We start from the raw sequence: 10,510 nt of genomic DNA, 5'->3' as shown, positions 1-10,510 counted from the left end.
ACACGCTGACGCTCCTATGAGTCTGACTTGTGTGCTGACCTCTATCATGCCGTGTGGGTCTAACTTTTGTGCCCACCCTTCTCATGCCGTGTGGGACTAACTTGTGTGTCCACCTTTATCGTACCATGTGAGACTGCTCACCTCTTTCATTCAGTTCGCGCTGACACATACTACTCTAGTCATTCGACCTAACACTCCCTCTGGCATCCCTTGTGGGACATTTCACTTAGGTTCCCACTTCTGACATACCATGTGAGTCTGACTCACCTCGCTCATATCATATGAGACTAGCTCAACTCAACTCAGCACATGCCTTTCGTACCATGTGAGACTGACTTGGATGCTCACCCACACTCCTCTGCCACGCCACGGGGTATCAGTAGTCGTAAGAACCAACATTCATGCGCTACTCCCAGCGCGGCGTGTGCAGTTCATACATACACCTATTCATTCACACTTCTGCCATGCTTCGAGGTGACGAACTCGGTTGCCACCCGCTGCGCCATTACCTCTGCATGGGCAGACCATTCACACACTTCTCCGCGTTCGGCACTTTCCGCTCTAACTAACCAATCACAAGTTAGTCATGCTTGCCGATTGCTGCTCGGCGCGCCAGATTCTCTGCAAGCTGCAGGCAATCTGAGTGGTTGCAGTCGAGACTGCGTTCCACTTCTCCACCGCTTGACACATCCTCTGGATAAGATTATCCGGAGTTGTGTCCCGGCCGCAAACGTCTAGCATTGCTCTTCTTTCGACGTCGAAACGAGGACATACGAACAGTATGTGCTCTGCAGTTTCGTCAACACCTGGGCAGTCAGGGCAGACGGGGACCTCCGCGTGCCCAAACCTGTGATGGTACTGTCGGAAACAGCCATGGCCTGACAGGAATTGTGCCAGTTGGAAGTGGACCTCCCCATGGGGTCTCCCCACCCAGCTTGATATGTTAGGAATCAGCCGGTGGGTCCACCTACCTTTCGAGGAGTTATCTCACTCGCGCTGCCACCTGGTACGCTCGCGGGCTCCTCTGGTGCGACGTAGGTCAAAACACTCCTCGTCTTCCCGGATGACCAGCCCGACTGGCATCATACTCGCTATCACGCAGGATGCGTCGCGCGATACCATGCGGTAGGCCGATATCACCCTGAGACACATCAAGTGGTAGGTGCTCTCCAGTTTCTGCAGGTAACTGGTTACCTCCAGTGCTTTTGCTCAGGACGGGCCGCCGTGCCTAAGAATAGATGCGGCAACGCCTGCTAGTAGCCTACGTCTACTGGCGCACACCTCGGAGCTGTTGGACATCATCCTCGATAATGCCGCCACAGCAGTCGAAGCCTTCTTGCACGCATATTCGACATGGCTACCGAAGGTAAGCTTGTCGTCTATGATGACCCCAAGAATCTTCAGACTCCGCTTTGAAGTGATCGCGACGTCTCCCACATGTACAACTGCATGTTGTGCCGACTTACGGTTGCTGACGATAACCACCTCCGTCTTATGTTGAGCGAGCTCAAGGCCTCTCGCACTCATCCAGTCCGCCACAGTGCTGATCGCGTGTTCTGCGGTTAGCTCTAGCCGGTGTAATGTAATTCTGCGGCAGGCTAAGCCGGTGTAACGAGAGCGCGATGGCATCCCAGCTTGCGCTGTTGAATGCGTTCTTCACGTCCAGTGTCACCAACGCACAGTATCGAATTCCTCGCCTTTTCCGTTGGATCGCTACCTCTGCAGTCTTGAGGACTGAATTGATAGCGTTCACCGTGGACTTACCCTTCCGAAAACCAAACTGGTTACTCGACAGGCCATCCGTACCCTCTGCGTACGGGGTGAGCCTGTTGAGGATGATCCTCTCGAGCAGTTTACCCGTCGTGTCGATCAGGTAAATTGGTCTGTACGCCGATGGGTCACCCGGAGGCTTCCCGGCCTTCGGCAGCAGTACCAACTTCTGCCTTTTCCATCTCTCAGGGAAACAACACTCTTCCAGGCATCTCTGCATAGCTAGCCTGAACATGTTCGGGTTCGCTATGATCGCTGCCTTAAGTGCACTGTTTGGAACTCCATCGGGGCCTGGAGCTTTGTTCATTGCAAGGGTGTTAGCCACTGCGAGTAACTCTTCGTTCGTCACCGGAGCCACCATTTCGGCCACACTCCCAGCGCCTTGCAGCGCAGGAGGAGGCCAGGGACTTAATGGCTCGGGACGGAAGAGTACTTCGATAATCCTCGCCAACCGGTCCGGTGACCGTTCGGGGGGTGAAGAGCCCCCTTTGGTCTTGGCCATCACGATCCTATAGGCGTCACCCCACGGATTCGCATTGGCACCCTCGCACAGGTTGTCGAAGCACGCTCTCTTGCTGCTCTTGATGGCCAGTCTCGCAGCTTGAAACACTTCCCGGCGGACCGGTCTTTCCTCCTCGGTGCGGGCTCGTTGCGTCCTACGTCTAGCCTTGAGCAGGCTGATCGTAGGGCTGCAATTTCGGCACTCCACCAGTATACCGGGCGCCTGCCATTTCTTGGCAGGGCTTTCCTCGGCATAAAGGCGTCGCACGCGTATGATAGGACAGCGCATCCCCGCTTAGACTGTCAGTGTTGGCATCCAATCCCCGGGTTGCGGTGAAAACTTCGCTGTCGAAGTGATTGGTCTTCCACCCACGGACCTGACAGAGATCACCCGCCCTCGGACGCTGCACACCATAGTTGATCTTGAAGCGAATTGCTATGTGGTCACTATGGTGTAGCCCTCGTCTACCCTCCAGTCCAGGTCAGAGACCAGACTGGGGCTGGCACTCGTTACATCTATCCATGACTCGGCCCCATTCCTACGGAATGTGTGCGTATGTGTGCAAATTCTGAAATGTACTACAATATAAATCTCACTCATTTTTAAGGTATTAAACAAGATTATTTTTACAAATTTAGACATACATAATGCAAAATATATGTTATTATTGAACGCTAAATATTGAGTTTCGTTCAGATCAATGACTGATTTAGTTAGTTCGTGATTAATTAATACCGAGGTCTCTTGATATTACGAGGAGAATATATGCTACCAGCGTTACGATAGTTACTTACCATGTCACAATAGCTATTCAATCCGACGAGCGCCTAATAGATAGGCAGCATGATGCACAGTGCGTTATCATTCGTTTTGTTGTCACTCAACCCATGACATCCGCCTTTTGGTAGGCAATTAATTTGTCACTTTCTACGGTCAATCGCCGCGGGAAGCTAAGTAGTTTTATCTCGTTTTAAATACTGGAGTCTGGAAAAAAATCCTTATAACTAAGTAAGGGTCAAAATCTCACTGTAGGTGGATTAAACTGTTTTTTTCTAAATCATTTCTGAGTTAATTCGCAGTTCTCACTCACTTCTGACCAGAAAGCTTTCCGGAAAACCCGGAACGTTCGTAAAAATGGCACTTTTGGAAAGTTCGTCCTACAGCAGCGCAATTTTTTCTAAGCAATGTCTGCCTGTGATTTAAGAGTTCAAGACAAAATTTTCAAAACGACTTATCTGCTTTTGTAAACAAAGATTCAAACAACGATTTGACGACTATGATAGCTCTCCCACGCAAACCAACACAATCAACAGGTAGCGGAAACCTTCAGCTACCTATTGATTGTGTTAATTTACGTGGGAGAGCTATCAGATTCGTCAAATCGTCGTTTGCATCTTTGTTTACAAAAGCAGATAAGTCGTTTTGAAAATTTTGTCTTGAGTTCATACATAGTTCTTACTATGCTATGACCTATTCTATGCAGGTGGCTACTAGAAGGCTTTCTGGAGAATCCGTAACGTCCGTAAAAATGGTCATTTTGTGAGGTTCGTCCTAGAGCAGCGTAATTTTTTCTAAACCAAGATCTTCGAGTTAATACATAGCTCTTGACCACAGTGGCGTACAATCCGTAACGTCCGCAAAAATGGGTATTTTGGATAGTTTGTCCTAGAGAAGCATTTCTTTTCTAAACCATTTTTGACGGTTATCTTGGAGATATTTCAAAGTCTTACTCAGCTATAACCGCAGGTGGCCACCAGACGGCCTTCCGGATAATCCAGAACGTCCGTAAATGGTCACATAGGATAGTTCGCCCTAGAGTAGCGCAATTTTTTTCTTAGTCGTTTGTGACGGTAATTTTAGTGTTAATTCACAGTTCGTACTCTGCAATGATCAGAGTGGCTACCAGACGGCCTTTCTGCAAATCTGGAACGTCCGTGAAAATTTCTGATAATGACCAGGGAGTTAGTACAATATTGTATAGAGTTTACTACCTTCACCATAGGTATAATGGTTCATTCGTTCTGAAATGTTGCACAGCCCAAAATTTGCCTTAAAATGTCTTAAACACAAAAGTATTCTAAATTAATGATTTCGTGTGTGTTACTTCTACGTGAAGTTAAACGATTTACAATGATATGGAAATGCTAATATCATCTTCCAAACTTGGACGTACATGTTCATGATAGCATTAGAGGCGAAAGTATAGAATTGATAGTTCCGTTAGGATACGGCAGGCATGAAGAATGTTTTTATAGAAGTCGATTTGAAAGCGAGCGGAGGGCAATATCTGTGATGGCACATATCGCACGACCTTCCTTCTGCCAAGCTCCCGTATGAAGGGGGAGGGAAGAATATCAGTGTGGAAGCTGGTATATCTCCACTGGCAAAAGGAAGGTGGTTTGACTTGCTCATATGCCATCGCGTGCGGAAGGATTTACTATCGACGAGTACTGTCCCCAAATTTCTAATATGACATCAGCATGTAGTCGAATAGGATAAAAAATATTTTAGTTACCAGTTACCTGTTAGTTACCTGTCAAATCGTATGTATTTTTCCTTCATTGACATTTAGATCCCCTATCCTCGCCAGCAAAAGATGTTCCGGACAGCGACGACAGCGATAATGTTTATCTGGTAACTAAAATATCTTTTCTTCCAATAGACATGATCATATTGCACATTAGCAACGACTTACCCATTGCTGAGATAGCAAAGCAAAGATCATTACTCGCCTTCTCTATTAGGCTACTCTCGTATCAACTTCGTACTCTCCTCAATATCGCTCACGATATCAATCAGGAAATGACTCCAAGAACCTTCCGTAGGTAAATCTGTAACCCAATAAGAAATGAATAAAGACAGTTTAATTAGGTTCTGCAGCATGACGTCACGAATGAATTCGGTCCTCGTCAAATGAACTTTTTTGACAGTTCAATAGTACTTTCCACTGACTCCGACGAGAACTCCCACAAGGGTCGAGTTCGTGATTGGTTGGCTGCCCCCTTTTTTTCTAAGCAATGGAGGGGAAATCTGCTCAACAGACATCCTGGGCTGTCCAGGAAGTGCGGGGTTAGGGACCACCTCCAACAAAAAACGAGGGAGGCAGGACTACATCCCCGACCCGCTAAACCGTTTCCATTGCCGCCAAGCCCATAGTCCCTTCGGTACAACCAGAAAGTAATGCTTCAAAGAGGGGCCAGTGCACAACGCACCCTCGAGGTTAGCTGCGTGTCCTTGCAGCACCGAACACCGCGACTCGCTTTTTTTTAGAAGAACACCATGGTATCGTGCCAGCGCATTGCCGGCATTACAGGTGGCCTTACCACGCCCTATGTCCTCGGAAGGTGGGAAGGGTCGACTTTGCGTCTGCTTCGCTCTGCACGACTGGTATCAAGAACGATGATGCCTCGTGCACCCCCAATTGACCTCTCTGCGATAGGGTCTATTCGTCAACACACAGAGGGACTTGCCGACGCGGGGCCTACGCCTGCCCCAGCCTTGACCAGTACCCCTTTCCCTCCTCGGGCTCGGAACTTGCCCGGTTGACCGACGCCGCGAAAGCGACGATACCATGTTGTTCTTCGCGCGGCCACTTGTTCGATAAAAGGATCGAGTTCGACCACAGGCCATGACCACCGGTATGACCCATGAAGCCGACTCCGATCCCTTGGACCACCTCTTAATTGCGCCTGAACTAGCCATCCTTGAGTCCACGCGCCACCTTCTGTGTAGCTCCGAGACGATTTGGACGATAGCCGATAAAACGGCGTTCCAGCCAACTTCATCTTTACACATCCTCCGAACTAGGTTGTCCGGGGTAGTGTCCAGAACACATGTGGCAAGCATGTGGTCACGCATTGCGCGAAAACGTGGGCACATGAACAACACGTGTTCCGCCGTTTCCTCTAAACCTGCGCACACCAAACACTCGGGCGAGACCGAGCATGCCAGCTGCGTTACCTTGCAGCACGCTTAAACGCCGGGCACTTCGAACCCCCCTGGGGTGCTTGCTGTTCACAGCTTTGCTGGAACAAATCAAACAATTGAGAGGGTTCGTGCAGCATTGTGCCTTATGTCCCTCCAATCCGCAGCATCGGCAGAGCTTGCTTCTGTCAGGGCCTTTGCAGTCCCATTTTGCTTGTGCCCCGGTTCCAGGCACTTGAAACAAACTTCGGGTTGCTCGTATATGCCCACAGGGCATACCGACCATCCCACCTTGACGCTCCCTAACTTGACTACCTTGGAGGCGTCCGCTGCAGATAGCCGAACCAATGCTACCTGCGTCCCTGCTGGACCTTTCCGTAGCCGGTTCACCTCCGTCGTGAGTGCCCTCACTTTGACCGTCTCGCCTAGGACTTCCTCCGCCAACTTCTTGTAGCTCCGCTTCAGCTCGAGGATCATCTCGCCCATTCGACGTACGTCGGCGCCGAGTTCACCGAGCTTGACGTCACTCCTCATCGTCTTCAAGACGTCCGAGTACTTAGCCTCGTCCGCCGTGATGACTAGGTCATCGCCCTTGAGTCCGCGAATCCTTGGGCCTCAGTCTGGGTAGACCTCGACTCCACGGATTTCACGGGTTTACACTTGGCCGTCCCGACCGCCCTCTCCAGCTTGGCGTCCAACATCGACTTTCGAAGTTTCAGCAAGCTCCTCTTGAGGTCCTTACTGATATTATGCTTAGATGACGCAAAGTCGATGATGGCGTCCAGCTGTTCCGTCGCCACCTCGAAGGCCGAAAGCCCATCGCGTTTGCGGTTCATCGCTTTCACAAGCCATGGGCCGTCCATAACCCCTTCCGGCGTAGCCGGGGAGAAGGTTAAGTGACCCACGCTGGCGCTGTGCACCGAGCTGCCGACTATTGCCTCTGACCTCCTAGGCGGAGTCCTGAACCATCCACCTCTTGCGAAGGGGTTGTCACCTACACTACTATCACTAATTGAAGAAGAATTGACTTGGTTTTCCATTTTGATCCCACGAGTTGCTCGGGAAAAGAGGTCCACCACGCCAGAGCCCAGCATGACGCGGTAAGGGACAATTACTGTGGAGGGTGCCCAGGTACCCCACAGGCTCCGTTAAAGGCCTAGCTCATTATTTCACCCCTGGCCATGCATCCCCTCGGCACGGGTCGCTTAACGCCTTGGGATTAGGGGTTAGGGACGATGGTCCCTTTGTCGCACCCACTCACTCTAGCTGATGTCAGAAGGACAACAGTGCCCAGGCTGCACTACCAGCTAAGTACAAAACCCTTAGCTGGCGGTCGATTGTCATCGGAAGACCCGTGGAAGCGTGAGATTGGAACTTGTGAGGACCAGAGCTGTGTAGGTCGCTCCTTCCCAGATGTCAACTCACCATTTCGCAGCCCGGTTGGCTGCCCTGAGTCCATCAAGAAGTACTACTAATCCGTCATCAGATTGAGGTTACATTCAGATGCTGCAGAACCTAATAGGCCTAATCTATTTATGCCTCTGTCTAGCTAAGTTAGCTTTCCTGTGCGATGAATTAATGTGCGTTGCGACTGGGGGTGTTCAAATTAACTTTGCCGACTACCGACGCATAAACGAGACGAGCGGTAGGGCTGACTAAACGGTGGCCAATCAGCGGTTTAACTCGGGCTAGGGGCAAACTTCACCAAGCGCTTGGAAAAATATGGACATGCCTGTACTCACGTTTTATACTCTTTGCATGGCGACAGAGGCGCCGCCACGTTCCGAGACTTGGGTAGGACAAAAACTGGACTATCAAATCTATAGAATACTTTCATGGAATTTCAGAGATTTTCCGGAGATCCTCTCGGATTTCAAAGATTTTTTCGGACGTCCTCAGATAAGTAATAAAATTATGACTATCACTATTGACTATTAAGACAATTATTGGATGTTTTTAAGCAATTGGGTTCTAAAGCCATTATGGTTGCAAGCGATAGTGCATCGGGCAAGAATAGATGAGCCGATGTTATATAAATTCTGATAATAGTCTCAGTCAGTAAAAATGATATTGTTGAGTTTGAGACTTTTTAAGACATGTTTTTTTTTATCTGAGCCACATCTGTTGCTGAAAAGGCAACATATCACAACGAATGAACCATCAACCCAAAACGTCAGGCCCATATATTAACTGCCAAAGGTTGAGTCAAGTGCGCTGCGGTGTTTTGCTAGTGCGTTTGAATCATATTATTCCGTACGTCAAAAAAGACCGAAAATGTCGAGGAAGCATTTTCCATCTATTTCTAAATCTTAAATAAGACAATTTTTTATTTCGACTTTTGAGTTGGAAAAAACTGACACGTTCAGGATGTTTAACTTCATCGTTCCCTGAATGCAAATCGAATATATATTCTTCATTTTAGGACCCAATTGTCACTAAATTCTAAGAATTCGAGCCTTTAGAAGTCTCCAGAAACTTCGCTTCGATCACCTTTAAGGCTTATGATCGTCCAAGAATCTTGTAAGGTGTTCAGTACTATTTACAGAATTTCAGAAATCTCAAGAGTAGTGTTACTCCGTGTTTTGGACTTTTTCTTTCTAACTTCTAAGATTTCATGCAAATGTAGGTATATTTGTGATTCCTACAGATTCCAATTAGTACATCATTTTTCTAGGTGAATCATCGATCTATACTTCGGTTCATCTACCTCACCGAGTTAACGAGTTTACCTTTCCGTAGTATTGTGGGAATGCACATGTTTTCCCAGCCTCTAGTAGCAACAATGAATGCACACTAACATTCCTCTCCTTTCTCTTCTCCTGACTGGAGCCGTGAGTAGTAAACATCATCCTTTATTCTCTTGGATCGTAGCGCTATTTACACCAGTTCTGACCAGTTACGGAGAAGCAACCATTGACAAGTACAGCTAGCCTTAGCTAAGTTAAGCTAAGCTACATCCTTGTATAGATATTCAACTTTCAATTAATTCACCTGTCAGCATGTTAATTCCTATAAAATTTCATAAATTCTCTGGACTAACAGAAATAATTACGTACTTCCAGAAAATTTTCAACAATTTTATGGAAGAACAGAAACTATTAGAAATCTCAAGACTTCTTGGAAAATATCAATACATCATTGAGCACTTTTTGTAATGGAAAGAATCCCTCATAGACTCGGAGAAGCCTTTCAGAATAGATTTCTAATTATCAATCCCGGAAACCTCCTCGTTCCACGATTGTCAGTTTAACTTCTAATAAACTTTCAAACCTCTGATTAACTTTGGAACGTTTTGATGATATTTTTTAGATCTAGAAATTGAAATAGTATTGATAGTATAAGATCTTTTAGTATAAGATCTTTTAGTATTCCATATTCCACCTAAAGCAGTGCATCGTGTGTAGCCTCTATTCATTCGTGTTGTTAGTTTTGTGTGCTTTGAACCAACAAACAGCGTTCGGTTGGCAGTTTCGCGCGCACATTCCGAATAATTGAATATTCTTTGCGGCCAAATTGACTTTTTCCGTCAAACAATTTTATTGGGGCAATCGATTAATTCTCTTATTTATGATACACTTTCCTAATAAATCCACATTTTTAACGAGATGATTTTTTATAACTATTTTTAAAATTTGAAAGAAAAACAAAATTGTTCTTCAATTTAATTTTGGCTTTGCACGGACTTTGCACTTTAAGAAAAAAATCGAGACGTCAAAAAATGCGTTGTTTGTCGAGTTGGTATTGACTAGGTCAAGAAATCGACTGATACAATAGAATGGAATAACATAATTTACGGGAAAAGGTAATCTCGCGGGTTTTCGCGAAAATGTTGAAAATCGCGAATTTCCACCACCCCTATAAATAACCATCTGACTTTTCTCTGGATTATCAGTGGTTTTAGGAAAATGTTGCATGGATTTTGGTCATAAATTAAAGCCACACGATCAAAAATACGACCGAAATCGTGTGAAAAACAGAATTCTGTGTATAACATGTGTACTTGTGTATGTGTACTTCTCAACATCCAAGGCGTCGTCAGCGATAAAAAAAAGATTTTTTTCTATTACAGCCATGAGAATTCTATACAAAATTGTTGGCTATGACGATAAGTAATACGAAATTTGTCTAAGAACATTTAAAAATAAGATTAGCTTCATCTAAAGACTACATTCAATTCTAGCCAACTACATATGATTAACCCTTTTTATTTATGTTTAAATTAAATAGACAATATCAAATGCACACATATATATATCTTCTTTTCACAATAAGTTTAGGCTCACAATAGATGGGTTTTATATAACTTCGGCGTAT

The sequence above is a fragment of the Armigeres subalbatus genome, chromosome 3, assembly GCF_024139115.2.
Source record: "Armigeres subalbatus isolate Guangzhou_Male chromosome 3, GZ_Asu_2, whole genome shotgun sequence".
Lineage (NCBI taxonomy): Eukaryota > Metazoa > Arthropoda > Insecta > Diptera > Culicidae > Armigeres > Armigeres subalbatus.
Note: the sequence above shows the minus strand (reverse complement) of the source record.